This window comes from Orbicella franksi, chromosome 5, assembly GCF_964199315.1.
Source record: "Orbicella franksi chromosome 5, jaOrbFran1.1, whole genome shotgun sequence".
Lineage (NCBI taxonomy): Eukaryota > Metazoa > Cnidaria > Anthozoa > Scleractinia > Merulinidae > Orbicella > Orbicella franksi.
Genome location: NC_138149.1, coordinates 27,635,123 through 27,652,960, shown reverse-complemented (window position 1 = coordinate 27,652,960; position 17,838 = coordinate 27,635,123). Strand labels below are relative to the sequence as shown.

General features: G+C 38.8%; 1 long non-coding RNA gene across 1 annotated transcript; it reads left to right on the top strand.

Moving 5' to 3' along the window:
• Positions 1-12,667: 12,667 nt before the first annotated feature.
• LOC145487605 (uncharacterized) lies at positions 12,668-16,152 on the top strand. Its single transcript, XR_014049427.1, has 3 exons — positions 12,668-13,480; positions 15,598-15,681; positions 16,070-16,152. It is a non-coding gene; the product is annotated as an uncharacterized LOC145487605 (long non-coding RNA).
• The last annotated feature ends 1,686 nt before the right edge of the window (positions 16,153-17,838 follow it).

Sequence of the window (17,838 nt, the reverse complement as noted above, 5' to 3'; positions counted from 1 at the left end):
AAACGCCATGTTGGTGTACATCCGTGGAACATCAATATGGCGGCCGGAATGTAGTGTAAACTTCTGGAACTTACTTTGGCTTTCTAGGCGACTGATTATCAGTACTAAACAAAAAGCATTTACATAAGCACTTTTCCTAATTCTCTAACTTCTAAAAAGGCTCAAAATCATGAGATAAGTATATATTTTTCAACAAACTCGATCGTAGCCTTGTGTCACGCAACCTCCATAACCCTAAAATTCAAAATGCTCTGGAGTCTGAACGAAGCAAGCTAATTGTAAACAGATATAAATATACCGCCTCTTATGCCTGATGAGGATAAAAAAACGTCACGTGAAGACGATCTATTGAATTAGAAGTCTTAGAAAAACACATACTTGTAAACATTCTCGAAATCCCGGTTGCGATAGTATCAAACATCTATCAAACAGCTAATTGTCAAAACGAAGCACAAGCCTTGGCCTTGCTTGGTCATGAAGCTGAACTTCATAACTATAGCTTGGAATTTTGGCTTCTTAGAATAACTAAGTAGTCATTTCCGAGGAATTAAAGCCAAAATACGACCAAAGAAAAATTACAAAATAAATTTGTTCAAGTTTCCAGTGCTACACACTAGGTGTTTTACAGAGTGATGAAGCGTTGTAGGCTTGTGGGTCTACTCGGGTGACAGCGTCTTCTGTAATAGTTGCTTCATGGTTCGATTTTAGTGCTGAAAACAAAAGATATGACAGGCCTACACGGACTCCCCTCGTGAATTGCGATAGCGATGCATTTTAGCCTTCAATTAAATTTTCGTTCTAACGAGCGTATCTTTAAGAGATTTGCCTCTCTTATATGATATAATCGGAGGTTTAGTATAGATGCTTTTCAGCAACGGCTGGTTTTGTATTACAACCCAGACAAAAGTGGTCTGGGTTGCGATAGTGAATCTTCGTAAGCATCACTTTGTTTGTCCTCCACCATGTCTTCTTCGTTGTTCCGTAGGAGGACAGTAAGAAGGTGTTCTTGGGACTGTGTAATTGACATCCTCGTCACCAGATATACTTAGTAGTAAGTCGTTGTTGTCGGACCCGTACAATACTTCTCCAAAAGGAATTCCACACTATTTTACTAATACTTCTTATTAACTTGCTATTCCTTTTGTCCGAGGTGGTTGTTTCAGTTACTGATACGTCAATTGAAAAATTGGCGCTTCACACCTCAAGAAATTCTACGTCTGCCTGTGTGAATCTTCAAAAGATAGCCTTCACGACAGTCTTCTTTATATCTGAAAACTGAGCTGAAGCAGGCACTTCGTGACTTGGTCTCCACTGGGCTCAGTGAGAAAGTATACCCGGTTACAATCTACAAATAAACGGATGTACATGTTTCAGTCAACCACGCGCTACTAAAGGGGTGTTTTCAGAACATGGTATAGATAAGAGAAAACTTGTTTCGAGACACTGCCAAGGACCGAAATCCTTCTCACTTACCCATCTTAAGCTACAAACCATTAATCAAGGACTGCTCAAGTGAAATAACTGGCTAACAGGCTATAAATGTTAATGTCGTGGGTCAATATAACCCTTGGTACAATTTGGTATTTTCCTTTCAGCAGAACTAAGGAAAATATCAAATTTGTACCGAAGGTAAAAAAGGTAGAAGAAAACTAGAAATGAAAATTATAACACAAATTGTTTTAAATTATTTCCTATTCCAAGATGAAAAATATGTACTTACGAGAAAAATGTACGGTACTTTATCCATTTAGTCCACTTTCTTAAAAACTGTTTTAATCAGGTTACCGTTATTTATACCAATGTGTTTTTGAGAAGTTGCACTATGTAACCGGTCAAAAATGGCAATAATTTGTTTTCAAAACGAGCGCCTTAAAGCCAAGGTACTGAAAAAATGTCATGCAAGCTTCACAGTCAACGTAACGTTTCCGATTTATTATCTTTGGTGGCTCAACAACCGGGAGGTTTCGGTTTCCTTTGAACATTCCACAACAATAAAACATCGATCAACCTCTTACCTTAGAACTTAAAATCGCTATTTGGAACATTCATTCATTGGATTATTCATTTAATTGTTTATTTTCCTCGTTCCTTTAAATTTTTATGTGATATTTGGTCTTTATATAGATCCTACATTATGTGAAAATATGGCTGATTCAAATAGCAAAGAATTTTACTTGCTCTCGGTGAGGGACTCAATGAGTTAGCCGTTAGCCAGAAAAAGAGTTTAAAGCTATGCCATTTACTAGGATCACAAGCGACACGCGTCCTGTATACTGCTAGGAAAACGTCACTCTTTGTGTTCAAATCCTGTCGGAGGCTCAGACTTTTTTTGACCTACCCTCGTGACAAATGAACATTTCATCTTTACCATTTTATTATCGAGCTACAAATTTACCATCTTTCATTATTCATCGATATTTACCTCCTATATTGAGTAAATGGCCTTGTTGTGACCACAAACAGTTTAATATTTTGCGTTGTTATGTCAACTTCCCGATTCCTTAATCGCTCGTTAACGAAATCGGACGTCTTCATCTAGGCTACATATAATAACGATAAAACAAGCAAACAAGCAAACTCTGAGAAATTACAGTGAGTATCAGACCAATATTCAAAATGAAGTTGGCCTGGTGTTGTATTTTTGTGCTTGTTTGTTTGCAAACGCGGATAGAGAGGACTATGTTTTGCCGTTTAACTGACATGAGGTAATAGTTTAAAAAGATCCTTTTTGTATAACTGCGGTCTTCATACGAGAGAAAACTTCAATGAGAAGTTAAAAAGCAGGCAGGAAATACTAAGGAACACTACTCAAAGCAAACAGACTTCCGGTGCAGACAAAACGTAAGATAATCAATTCTGGCTATGAGGAGTTTGCGGTTGGCGGTTGCGACTAAAGACATGGATATGAATTACGACAGTTCAACTGATACCGAAATTGTTTAGCGACCACCGTTTATTGTAGGAATAAAAATAGATCATGTTGCTAATGAATCTAGTGCTCCCTGCTAGGCAGGCTGATTTTACAAAGAGGACTTCAGATAATACACTCATACACTGGAATGCGACTAATAGACCATTTCAAAGTTACCAACGCCATTTTGCCGGGGGTGCAAAACTACTGGGGCGAGCGCGCGGCCAAGCCTGAAATTGCAAATGACGTAGAAGAATAGCTGAAGTGCTTCGCTATTCTTTCCGCGGAAAAAAAGACTACAGTATCTCTTGATATGAGAAATATCTTGCCGAAACTTTGATTTTTAATTTGCACTACTTCAGCTCTGGTGTAATTGGCGAAATATTCTTTTTAGATGCCTCGACAAGCAGAAGAAGTTCTGCAATATGACGACTTCCTCGGCTGGACTGTGTCGTCGCTCAAGGATTTTCTCTCCCTCAGAGGACTGAAGCAAACTGGCCGTAAGTCTGAGCTTGTTAATAGAGCATTTGGAGCTTATGAACTTAATGCACCCATAAAGTTCACTCAAGAACAAATCTACCGTCAGATCAAAGAAGAATATACACGAAGGTTGAAGTCAAATGAAATAAAGAGCGACCCCAATAACATACCGCATTACGCCTGGATTGATGACGTAAAACAGTGGCCAGAAATAGATGACGGTAAACTGTTCAGCTACATTTTGGGAACAAAAGCTGTTGATGTGTAATACATCGGAAAGTACAAGGATCAGAAAGCCTACTCATATTGGATGAGTGGTTTTGTTGACACTGTGTTGTTTACAACATGCCCTGTAGACAGCAAACAAATCTTTCTTACGGGGTGTGTTTCTCCCTCCCAGAAGCTTCGTGATGACCCACACAAAGTATGGATTTGTTTGGAGGGCACGAAAAGCGACTGCAGAATTGTCACTTCATGGTATACATGCACTGCTGGTACTGCAGAAGTCTGCAATCATGTTATTGCTTTGATGTACAAAGTGAACTTTGCTTATAAGAAAGCATACATCTCCCCAGCTTGCACAAGTGTTCCGCAGGGATGGCACAGAGGAACAAAGAAAGATGTGCAGCCAAGCCAGATCAAGAACCTTCTCTTTCGCAAAGACCAGAAAACTCACGAGAACAGTGCGAGAGATCAAGAGGCGAGTTTAAAGTTAAAGAACCAGTTTGACCCAAGGAAACCTCAAGACAGACAGTTGACCAATGAAAGAGTGTCAGCCTTGGTCACTAGCGTTATGGAAAATATTCCATCAGCATGCGTCCTCTATTCCATAGAGCACACAAAAGATGATGGTCTTCCCGAACCTCTCCCTCAGAAAGCCCTAACCTTTATGGCATCTGAGGAAATGAAAGGCAAGCCACTAGAGCAGACAGCTCCACTATTTCTCAAAGACTGCCAAATGACAAAAGACCAAGTTGCAAGAGTGGAAGTTGAAACCCGTGGCCAGAGCACAAATGAACTGTGGTATCAGCAGAGGATTGGAAGAGTAACAGCTTCCAATTTCCACACATTCCACACAAAGGCACAAACCATTCTTAACCGGAAAGGCCACAGTGACAAGAAACCGGTTTACAGTTCACTTGTGTCAAGCCTGTTGAACAAAAATGATGATGTCTCTCACCTGCCTCAGATCAACTGGGGAAATTCCCACGAGAAGGATGCAATCAAATCCTTTATGTCTGATGTTGCTTCACAACATGATGGTGGACTGCAGGGCTTTAAACAGTGTGGATTGTTTATAAAGCCTGACTACCCCTACCTCGCAGCTTCACCAGATGGCTTGTTTTACTGCAGATGCCATGGCCTTTCAATCATTGAAGCAAAGTGCCCTTACTCAGTGAGAAATGACAACCTTCATGTCAAGGAAACATATGACCGTGTTGACTTCCTTGAAGATTTTAATGGTAAACCTCGCCTGAAACGCACCCACAAATATTATACCCAAATGCAGGCTCAGATGTGGGTTGTTGGTGCCAGTCATGGTTATTTCATTGTTTGGACACAGGGTGGCCCTCTTTTCTATGAACGAGTGGAACTTGACATTGAATTTTGTCTGAATGTTGTCAGCAATATTACACTGTTTTACAAGTCATTTGTATTGCAATGTCTGCTGGGGTACAGGGACAATTTTGAGTGCCCGAAGTGCAGTACTACTGAGAAATCACAGTCAGTATCAGACCAATATTCAAAATGAAGTTAGCCTGATGTTGTATTTTTGTGCTTGTTTGTTTGCAAACGGGAGGCACTCTGGCCTCATAGTTAGCGCGCTCGTCTCCGGATCGAGCGGTCCGGGTTCGAGCCCTGGCTGGGACATTGTGTTGTGTTCTTGGGCAAGACACTTTACTCTGACAGTGCCTCTCTCCACCCAGGTATATAAATGGGTACCGGCGAACTTAATGCTGGGGGTAACCCTGCGATGGACTAGCATCCTATCCACGGAGGAGTAGAAATACTCCTAGTCGCTTCATGCTACAGAAACCGGGATAAGCTCCGGCCTGATGGGCCACTTGACTCGTATGCAGACTTTACCTTTGTTTGCCACCACGGATAGAGAGGACTATGTCTTGCGTTTAATTGACATGAGGTAATAGTTTAAAAGGATCCTTTTTGTATAACTGCGGTCTTCATACGTGAGAAAACTTAAATGAGAAGTTAAAACGCAGGCAGGAAATACTAAGAACTCTACTCAAAGCAAACAGACTTCCCGTGTAGAGAAATCATAAGATAATCAATTCTGGCTATGAGGAGTTTCCGGTTGGCGGTTCCGACTAAAGACATGGATATGAACTACGACAGTTCAACTGATACCGAAATTGTTTAGCGACGACCGTTTACTGTAGGAATAAAAATAGATCAGTAATTTTGAAAATCAAACAATATCGCGGGTAATCGGGCGCAACCGCAAGCAACGATCCGTAATCTGTATCAATTAAGGGTTGTATTTGTTTCAGTCGTGATTACAAAGCACTTTCTAAACGTGGGCCATGTGCAGTCCTTTGTTTTTCTCCTTTTCTCGTGAAACAAGACTGAAACATGGTTACGTTAAATCGTGCTGTCGAAACTGCGTTCTTTGATTTCCAATTGTAACAGCTCAATAATGTGTCAATATATATCCACTCTATATTGTTTGTTTATATTTGTGTCAAAACGCGACTTCCGGCGTTTTCCGTCACTGAAACAAAGCGATTTTAGGGTGGATACTAGGGATCGCTAGTTACCGTATTTACTTTTCCGTCAACGAAGGCTCTGGCCTGTTCTTAAAAAACTACCGGATTAACTTGTTCAACTATCCTAATCAGCTTCGCCGAAAATCCATATCGCGTTGTCAACTTGTGGCTAAACTACCCACAAGTAACTGCGATAGAACACGTGCCGGACTGTGGCCTTCTTTATTGCGTGGGTTGAAGAATTGTCAAAATTAGTTCACTTATTTGATAAAAAATCAGAACTGAGGAACGAAGCTGTTGTCAAGCGTAAATGTGGCATGTGCTTGAGAATTTGACACCGTCGTAAGTTGTCCATCCTGCAGCCGCTGGAAAGAGTAAGCTACTCCTAGGAGAGAGCCAAAGCATTGGCAAAGCACTGTATGCTCCCCCATGGGTGATGAAGGATAACCATGAAGATGTAAGTAAATGTAAAATATCGATCCCCATTTGGACTTACGTGACAGAATGCCCAACATCCCATAGTTGAAAGTAACCGAATTTATGTCTCCTAGATTGGTTACTCTTGCCTCACTTAGCGAAATGCTGTTTAATAAGATTATACAAACAATTTTCTTAGTTTTTATCTCGTTTCTTTAGAAAGGCGAATCTGGTTGGCTCTCCTGCTCATAGAAAAGTCGGACACGTTGTCTTACCGTCAATGGTGCACGTGCTGCTTATGAAATGCAAAATTGTTCTTCAATTCTGCCGTTAATAAAATATTGAAAATTGTAGGTTTTGAACTGCAGTCATTTGCAGTGCGTACTAAACCTTTTGCCTAATTGCCCTGACTTTCAACTCGGCTGTACCTCATCGACTTGGTTCGATTCTTCTACTAATGATTTTCTTTCAGGTCTCCAGATAAGACAATAATTCAATTAATAACATGACTAGAATACCGGTCAAACGCAAGAAAATATACGCAAAAATGTTCCGGGACGCTGTTTTGTACAACCACATTTATAATGTTGAATAAAATCTCCAAAACTGGTCGGCGTCAAGTGGTGTGTTAATCAGAAGGAGTGGTTTAAAAAGGTTTGATAATACAAATGGAAAGTCAGTAAGACAGTATCACCAAACTTACGTATGAATCAAAAACATTTTATTACGTAGGGAGAATTCCACAAAAAATACAAATCTTTATCGTAACTGCTGGTTTTTATTTTGTTTAAATGATTGCAAATACAAGAAAAAGAACTACCGTGTTGGTGTTCATGGTTTTTGAAAGAAACAACGCCTATCGTGACCAGTCGACGTTGTGCTGATTAAATATAAGGTCGCATCATCACAGCCATCCTTCACTCCTAGACACTTAATGTTATTATCAATATTGTATTTGTATACACGGTATACACTGTGGTTTCCAGATATTATATCCTCCTCAAACTGGAACTCATTGCTAATAGTGTCGACACATCTTTGATTCTGAAAATGCAAAAGAGAACAAAAAAGACAAATTTAACAAATTCAACCTTCTAAATCAGGCCAAACCTTACAGTAAGCAGCGCTTTTCACTCAGAGTTCCGTAGGAAAGCCTGAGTCTAAAAATGCAAGCCGTTCGTCGTCGTCGTCGTCGTCGTACTTGGTCGCCCAATGGGGGGGACATAGTCCCAGGCGTTCCTAGCGTAGTGCGAGGAAACTGGGGATGAGAATGTGACAGCTCTCGCCCTTCGTGAGAATGCTGTGATTTCTGAAAAAAGGTTGGGAAAGACTCGAAGAAGATGTCGATCGTTTTCGGAACGGTTTGGCCCACGAATTATATTGCTTGACATTTCCAAACAGAGATCGAGCATTCTCAGCAGGTTCGAATGGACATTTCGAACTTGCGGAAAGAATTTCTGACTGCCGGGTATATATAGCTTATTTATTTTCTTGAAAATCCGTGCCTGTAAGTCACGCAAAGTTCATCAGACAACTTGCAAACTCAAATCATTGAATAACATGATCGCGTGGTGTTTATGACCAAAGATCAAAATATTCATATACTCTCGCGAGGTTTCAAATAATAACGATGATCTTCGCGGAAATTGATTATCTCTGAATTTTTGACCGCCGGGTAACTAGCATTTTGAACAACCTTGCCCGTGAGTGAAGATTTTTGTAGTATGGCCGGGAGAATTCGTCCACTACTAAAACAAAACGTTATTTAGAGTTGCTTGGCATTTCTGACAAAATATTTTTTTTCATTGAATTGTGGACAAAATGTCAAAAATCGAGATTTTATAGTATGTCCAAGCTGGAAAATTTCCTCAACTACAAAAATAATACCTGAAATCGCTTGGCATTTCAAAACAAAGCTCTGCTATTCTAAGTAATAAGTTATTTCTTGAAAATTCTATAATAATTTCAGACTGCCGGGTATCTAGTACTAGTTTTCTGAAAACCCCTCCCGGCTGCCGGGTGTCTAGACACAATGTAAAGTTTTTGTTGTGTTCAATATGCTTACTTGCGGTACGAAGCCTGAGCAAACGTTCTCAGAGCGTCTAGTATTATTAGTATTCTTTTTGTTTCAGTTTGTCACGTCTTTACTGACATGAACATACAACTCGATAAATCTCATGCAGTCACAAAGTGCCAACTCAGTCCTATAGGTACCCAAATTCTGGTCAGTTCAGCCCCGCGGGGAACCATTTTGGACAAACCATCCCGTATAATATAAAAATTTAGGCCAGCCTAAAAGCGTAGCTCCTGGGCCGGGTTGTTCAGAGCCCGGTTAAGCTAACCCAGGAAAAGGTAGAATTTTGATTTGAGTTTTGTAACTTTGCGGTGAGGTTTTCTGTATATTGTTTGGCATTCTGTTTTGAGTTTTAATAATCATCAGATACAATTCTGGCCAATCACATAGGACTCAGACAATCCAGAGAACCAATCATAAATCCCGGGAAACGTAATCGAGTGAATCACAATTCCTTTTGATTTTACTACTGATTCTATGACAAAGTAGCGCGAGTATTTGAAGGCACTCGCTCAGCGTAGTAATTTCCCTAGTTTTGTGACACTCATTTGAAAACCACTTTAAACTGATTAGCTGAAACTAGTTTTTGTCACGCTCACCTCTATGAAAGTAACATTGTTGCTGTTGACGGCCGCCTTTAGTGCGTAAGTGTATTTATGACCACGAAACTCAATGCACTTCTTTCCTGTAGCACTGATTGTAGCACTGATAGTCTTGATCCTAAATTCTTATAAAAAATAATAAAAAATACATTATTAGCGAAAAGCTGACACAAATTTAATCTTGAAAGCTGACAAAATTTCTGTTGTATGCAAATACAATAAACGGAAATGGTTCTGAATTCCCTGTTAAATATTTCTGCCGTGAACTTATCTGCCCAAGGCCCTTGTCTGGTGATTTTAATAGAATATTTTACCGACGCCCCCCTCAGTCCCTCCCTCAGTCCCTCCCTCTTCCTTCCTTCTCCAAAAGCAGAGATCGGGTCGTTACTTTTTTTAAAGCAGATAAATTTTAATTAATCTTGCTGTCAAATTCATAGGAGCTCAGTAGCGTATAACTCAAAGCAATCTCAAATCAGCGAAAACTAAATCTAATGATCCTTGCATCCATCCCAATTCGTTCAGTCTGGACTTAATTCAACTTGCTGTAATTTTCCTCTGCTATGTGACTATCTGATCAATCAGCGTTCGGCAATTTCGTAGCCTGTGTTAACGCGGACGGTAGCATTATAGCAACACTTACTTGCAGTACTTTCTTTTGTCGACGCCCCATCTAACTTTGCCTCACACTGTCCGTTGGTACATTTATCAATGTGAATCTTAAGGAGATTTCCTCCGCTGCAGTTCTCATTTAGTCTGAAAAATGATTGCATAGGGCGTGCGCGTGGTTTGTATACTGAGTGGGCCTGTTCTCGTTGATCCGACTTCTACATTGGCCAACAAGAATACTACCACGGTCTACGGATATAAAAATACACCCCATATATTAACATGTACAGTAACCAAGGTAACCAATCAACTGATGCCAGTTTTGCTAGTTGATTTTGCATACAGTACACGTACAGTGGTAACAATGTCTGGATAAAATTGATTACTTTTCTTCAAGTAAGAGGTTGCAAATAAAATTAATTACCATCAAAGTTAATTTTTTCACAGTCTAGTAAATTAAGAAACAAAACTTTAATATCTACTGGAAGAGCCTCAGAAAGCATTGCTATATATATTTAGTTTTTATGTGCTTGACAAGGACATTTGTAGTGCAGGGAAAATACTGTCGTAAAATTAGGAAGGCTAAAGCACATCCTTTTTTTAAAAACGAAACAGCTATTGCAGACAGGGATGAAAAACAATGCTGGCAAAATCAGACGATACTTTCGTCGACTTCAGACATAAAAAGAATCCCTAATCAAAGTATCAAAAGTTGCAACTAATGACTTAGTCATTGATGCTTATTTTCCTTACTAGAAAGATATGTGTTAAATCCATGTTGCCCTCTTTGTAATAAGCTTGTTCTTTTAGATCGAAGTTACGATGGTCTTAACGCTTAGAGCGTGTCTATTTATACGGTTAGGTTTTAATGTATGTACGATTTATTTTAACCGCTCTTGCACATGTAATTGATTAAAAATGAAAAGAATTTCATCCTGCATGTAACTGAAATAAAATAGATTACTAATGAAAAAAGTATCAGTCTATGTTAAAACCAAAGCGACGCGACGAAGAACTGACCCATCAGCCCCCACATACATAGGTACGTGGGCGAAAATAATTAAGGGTCTTAAGTACTTTTTACCTCACAGATCGTTCGACGAAGAGGGTGTATTTTTAAAACGAAGGCCAATAGAGAGGTTGCGCATAAAGCTAGCTAAACATCCAATACTGGGACTCGATCGTGGTCATAATGTAAACAAAGTGGCAAAACAAACATATCTGGTCCGTTTGGGTCACAATAATTTTACGGATTTCTCTGTTGATATCAAATTTCAAACGCCGTAGACAACAAATCACGTAGGATGGTATATCAATTTGTTCCTTTTTCATTGCTACACCCCCGTAAAACCACACCTTAGACATGGCGTGAACATTCTTGCCGAGAACATTGACTGAATGATTGAATAGCCATGCAAAGTTTCCTACAGAATCAATCAATACAGAATAAATTGTTTTGAGTTTCTTTAAGTCAATCTCGTTTCTTACTTAGTTTGTGTATTGGATAACGTTGAAATTAGTTTTTCCAGCCCACTAACCCACTTCTTCCAAGGCCGTGAATCGAAAGTCATGAAACTTTACATAACTCACGCGAACCAGCGAAGTGACTCAGGCACAGACTATTTTCTTCCGAGGGATGTTTGTCTGTCGATTAGTCACGGATAAGTAAGATTGTATAATCAGTTTTCTATGCAAGCGGTGTTAAATAAAGGAGTCCTTGGCTTGCCAAATAACAACACTGTTGTCTCGGGCGGGGAGACGAGTGAGTGATAATATTTGTGAACCATAGAATAGGGCACGCGCATTGTTTATGCGCTACGGGTTGTCCATATTTGCCACACTCTTGTTTCCAAACCATACAATTTTCAGTATATTAAAGACAAAATTGAAGAATATTTCTCTCTTTGAAGAGCAGCACGGGCACTATATCATATTGTCGTGAGAGCCAGTCAGGTCTCGGGGAAAATCTATATAACACGCTGAGTGTACTAAGAAACGCGGCAAATGTAGCTTTTTATTTAGAGAGGTGTCACTATTTTAGAAGAATGCTGAAACCCTCCGGCTCTAAGAAGGCTTCTTTCTTTACATCATCAACCGTCTATTCTGCGTCTTATTTTTTTACTGTTATCACAGACACCTCTCGGATTAATGGGATATGCAAAGATATTGGTTGTTAACCTTCTGGTGTTAAACTCGGGTTATGCCTTAGAGAGGAGAGGTCGGAAAACTGCACGTTTAAGCGATGAAACGCTAATTTTTTCTATGCCATGTACGGATCATCGAAAAATTAAATTTTGTTCTTTTATTTTATGTTCATCGTTTGTGATACGTTATTTGTGTTTATGGAAGTTTCTGAATCCAGTAAGAGTTATTCAGTATTTTGGGGTAGACTGTGATTAATAGTTTATTTCTTTTTAATGGACAATGACATGCAAGGAAGATTGTTGGTAAAAGAGACTATTTTGAAATTGCTGCTGGTTTTAAAGTTTTTTTCTTTTTCAATTTTTCGCATGGATATATCAAGTGACTCGAAGAATAATTAGCATGTTTTTAATTTATCGTTACTGATAGTGCGCCGTGTAATAGTAAGGATTCACAGTTAAGGGGCCACGCCATGATCCGAGCATCTTACTTGTATGTTCGAGATGACTGAATTTATTTTCTTTTTCGTAGACCTCGATCTTTGACATCGTTCTTCCTATCTGGTTTATAGTAACATATTTAGACTTTTTTTAACTATGTTAGACTTTCAAGTTTTCCTAAGATTTCACTGAAAAACTTAAAGGCTATTCAGCTCCCTCTACGCCATGCTCGTTGCTTAAATGGCATACATTTAAAAAGAAGGTAATAGCGGAGCTCCGGCGGAGCCCCATACCCATATAGGGAAGAAAAGGAAACCCATGAATTGATTTTCTCATGGTTATCATGGCTAGCGGTATTGCTCGTGGGCGCGTACGCACGACGGCGACGACGACGACGACGACGACGACGGAGTCGCGCAAGATGGCGGCCATACTCCAGCTAATAGGTTGACAGAGACATGCACCCTCAGTTGGTAGCGGGTGAATGCCATTTTTCTTGGCGGGATTTTTAAAGAAAAACGATAGCGGAAGTTGATTTAATATTTTTAAGACAGGGTTGCGCTGAAGCAAAAGACAGAAAGCAAGAATTAACAGGCAAAGAAGTAGCGAAGAATATCGCGAAAAAGACTGAGCGGGCCAGCGCTGGGGAAGGAGGCGAAACAGTACTGAACAATGCCGTGAATTATAGCTAGTCAAGGGCTAGAGAAAGGAGGTGAAATAATACCGAACAATGCCGTGAACCAAAGCTAACGAGGGCTATAGAAAGGAGGCGAAAGTACCCGACAAATTGATTCAGAAGACTGCCGAACCCCCCATGGCCAAGTTCAAAATTCGCGCGAACGTGATGCTGTGCAGCCGTGCAAGAAAATTCAAAAGTCACCTGATTTGGTCAGGTGATGAACATTAGAGAAATCAAACGTACCCGAGTGTTTTAGAGAAATTGCAAAACACTAAACGTAGCGGAAAGAAGTGGTTGATTCGTTGATCTATCGAAAATATAACTTCAGTTTAGTCTTCACAACTTTTGCTGCAAGTTTCTGCCTGGAAGATTTACACTGGCCGAACTGAATTGCCAACTTGCGGTAAGTGACTTTTGTTGTTGCGTTTGGTATGAAAATTAACAAGTTTCCTCGGCGATATAAGCTTATTTTCAATTGGAATCCATTAAAAGTCTTCCTTATTTGAAGCCATGCTGTAAGAGATTTTAAAAATTGCATCGTTTTAATTTCGCTCGTCTCTAAACAATAACACGTGGGTCGCTTTGGAGGTTGCTGTAAGTTGTAAACAAATTATGTTTTCTATCGATTTTCGTCGTCAATTTAAGCTTATAACCTCACATCTAAAAATAAGCTTAACCAAAATCGTACTTGTAAACACGGCCGGGCGAGTTTTGAAGTTTTCTCTGATTTAGGTAGCACTGCCGCTTCGTAGACTGCTAAAATTTGTTCTTCTGTTGTTGAAAACTGAACCAAGAAAGGTCTACAAACCATTTTAAGCCGAAGCGAACAGGATTTGCTAAATTTACTTTTGTTCCTATGTGAATATTTGCATATTGTGATTACAAAGTATGGAGATTTCCTCGTTTTGTTAGTTCAATTTATTCGGTTTGGCGAAATGCTTTTGTGAATTCCGAGGTTAAATTGGTTGAAGACTGGTAATAAAAGCTACTGCCAATGAAATGACTGCATAGCTAAATTAAGCCGTCGGCAAAAATACAGACTCTCAGTAATATTCAAATTTAAGCGTGAATAATTTTTCAACTTTAACACCGCAAGCTTAAACGAATTTTCTTTACCCTCTCTTTTATTCGGTCACCGTTCACTGAAAAGGGATTTGCTGTTGATACTCGAGCTCAGATGTAGTGATATGCATCTTGTGTTTATAATGTAGATTTCCTCGTTTTATTTTGTTGTCTGTCCAATTAGTTCGGTTTGGTGAAATGCTTATATAGTCCAAAATGTCGAGTAGACGATTATGCATGGCAATCCTGTCTGCAAATGAAGCTCTGCTTTGATTTTGATTGGCTATTTCATGTTATTTGTGCCATTGCTTTTGGTTGGGGGTACATGGACCGTATTTTGTTAATAAGAGGTTATTCCCCAATGCGGTATTTACACTTAATATGGAAATGTTCCAAAAAAGTGAGATAGTACTAATTGACTCGGTAAATTGAACAGTGTAATAGAAGTTCTTGCCCTGACCATTTCTCAGTAATAAGAAGAACTTTTACATACATATATACACAATTTAGTTGGAGAGAGTGCTCTCCTATCTCCACTCTCTCTCTCTCTTTACTCTCTTCTTCACACTAATTTTTTATTTACTAACTTATTAAATGAATGTCACTGACTGTTTTCTTTGTTGTGCATGCATACTTTTTTGCTGGTCAAAGAAAGTTTCAGTTTCTTCCTGGCTGTACAGTTTCCTTTCTCCTGTCCTGTACCAATTTGTTTGTGATATAACTTCGTGAATTCTCTATTCTCCTTAAATTTTATCTCATCAGGTTGATAGAATGCACTCTCAGCGTGTTCCATCATTGTCTTCAGTTGCTACAATTTTCCGGAAAAAAGCAATAGTTTTCTTAATTTCCTTTTACTTTGTGTTAGGACTTTTTAACCTGCCTGTAATTGGCCCATGGGCATTACGGGAGAATAATTTTCAAGTAAAGAATTACATTCGTTTTAGTGTTGAGTATTTTAAATTGTTATGAATTAGGCATTTCTTTTTATTTTTTATATTTTTTATTTTAGTCCCATGCAATGTTTTATGGTTTTACCGAGGTATACCATGTAAATGTAAATAATGCACTGGAATTGGCGAATCAGAGTGTGCATTATATCGGCTTTAAACACAAACCACATATTATAAATGACTCATGTAAATGATATTTTTATTACAGAGAACTGGACAGGGCAAGAACTTCTCCTTCTTTTGTGAATTTATATATTAATTCCTCTCAGTGCTGTCAAAATGTCTCAGGAACCTTCATTTCTGATAATCTATTATTTTCCACCATACCTACAGCACAGAAGCTACATGTATATTCTGTTATCCTGCCTTAACTGCTAGGAAAAATTTTGGCAGAGCTGTTTCAACAGTTTCACTTAAATTGATTTCCAGTAACAGCGCTACATGTAGCAGTGTTATTGAGTGTGAACTTTATGGGGGATTTTAAATTTTTATTTTTTTATGATTACAGATGACAACAAATATACATGTGTATACATAACCTGATGTTGGTGTTGGTTACAAACTGTAGTTCATAATAGTCATCCTATTACAGGTAAGGGGGAAAAGTTTAGAGAGTTTAGAACATTTCTTCCCCCAGCACACCTTCTGTCTATAGGTGTAATAATTGAGAGGTTATATATATGTACGAAGAGTAATGTAAAGTTACTGTATAAACTTAGCATTAAAATCTGACATTTGAATGCCTCCTTTGCTAAAATTAGTCATGATTTAATTGTTATCACTCCCTGTGAATTCATAGAGATTCCAGAGGCAATTATAACCTAATGTGGAAGTCCTGTCTTCAAGTGAGGGAAAATGACACAAAAGAGTTACAATGAAAGTAAAGAGAATTGTGAATGTTGATATGGTGTACATTATACATCTTGTAAAGGCATTTGGTGAGTGCCAAAGGCATAACATTTCATGTATTGCTTTTTCAGGACAAATTATATAACAGTGACATTTTAAAAGGTGTGATCAGAAAAATAATGAGTACATTGTCCAGGCAGCATCAGTTTATGGACAGCATACCGTATTTTCCCGTGTATAAGTCGACCTTTCAAGACCTAAAAATCAGTCCAAAAATTCGCCCTCGACTTATACATGGGTCAAAACTTGAGATCCAAGCGCCAGTCAAACAATTAGCATACTAATTGTCTTTCGATGTTAACAAACATGTGATAAACGGCAGCACAGTTTACAACGTACGTTCGCTTAGCGATCTGTCTCTCCATATCAGAGCTTCAAGTTAAAATGCATCAACATTTATCCGTTAAATTTTAACCTGAATCTTGTAGACACTCACTGGCTCAATTTTGTCATAAAGAACCAATATTTTTCCTTTAAATAAAGCCGTAGTAAAGCCGCTCGGAGAAAATATCTTTCACGCTTGAAACTTCTTTGCTTGGTAACCTGGCAGGATACGAGTGCGAGGACTTCTGTACCAGTACTTGACCGATTTCAAGGCTTGACTACCAAGTTCCCAACACACGCTTTGCACTTAGTTTATGGCGTCGTTCTGAAAGTCGTGAGCTTCTTTGGTGTTTTGCCTGTCTTATAAAGCCACTTTTAATCTCTTCGCACTTAAAAAGGCTTGTTTGAAATCCTTACGTTTGATTTTTGTGAGCATTTTACAAAAATTATCATCGAAAAGTCTGCATGCACATGTGTTGTTAAACTGGGTAAAACGCTCGTATACGTGCCATAATAAGCTTTAAAACTGCGCATTGAAACATGCTGTGATTTGTTTACATATCTGTGGTAGCTGAAAGATAATTTTAAGAAATACAAGATAAGTTTTCCAAGAAATTCTTACCTGGAAATTAAGAAAATCTAGTTTTTGGCCTCAAAAATTGGGGGTCGACTTATACACGGGATCGACTAATACACGGGTAAATACGGTATGCAGACGGTAAGAGGAACTGTAAGCACTACCATGTAAGTTAGTTTAATTTATGCTTATGACTTCTTGTTCTTGAATTTTGTGTCATTTCATCACAAGAATAGGTAACGAAAGATGCAATAGTTGTTGCAATATATTTTTGAAGGAAAACTTATAAGTCTGTCTATGCTGGATAACAGCCATGTGTAAACTGAATGTGAAGCAAACAATATGTTAAATATGGGGCAACCCTAAAACCCAGAAACCGGAATCCGGAATCTGGAACCAAAAACCGGAATCCAGAAACTGGAAACCGGAATCCGCAAATCAAAGAAAATAAGTTCTTCAAGTACGCAAAAATTGTTTTGCTTAGCTTTTCGACTGTAAAAAGTAAGTTGCCAAGTAAAAAGGACCTCAAACTTAACCTTTTTTGAAACGAAAATTCCCCGTCTGTTGAAATTGTGCAACCGTTATTTTTAGTGAGGGCTATGATTATGAGAATCTCAGTAAAGTGCATCTTAATTTTACTCCAAGCACCTTGAGAGTGTCTAAAATAAGCTTGCTGGTAATTGCCATTTTGTTTAATAAGTGATCTTCAATTTACCGGAAGTATAAATTTATCCTTTATGTCTAGTACATACTGAACAAGATAGAAAATGTCATAGAGAACAGGATATCCATCAGTGGCAGCCCCCTGTACATTGACGGTCACGCCCCCCAATTTCGAAGTCCAAGGGCTAACCCGTCTGGTCTAAATATGAAATTTGATTTTTCCAACAGATACGAGACCAATTCCAGATTAACACAATTTCCACACATACTGTGACA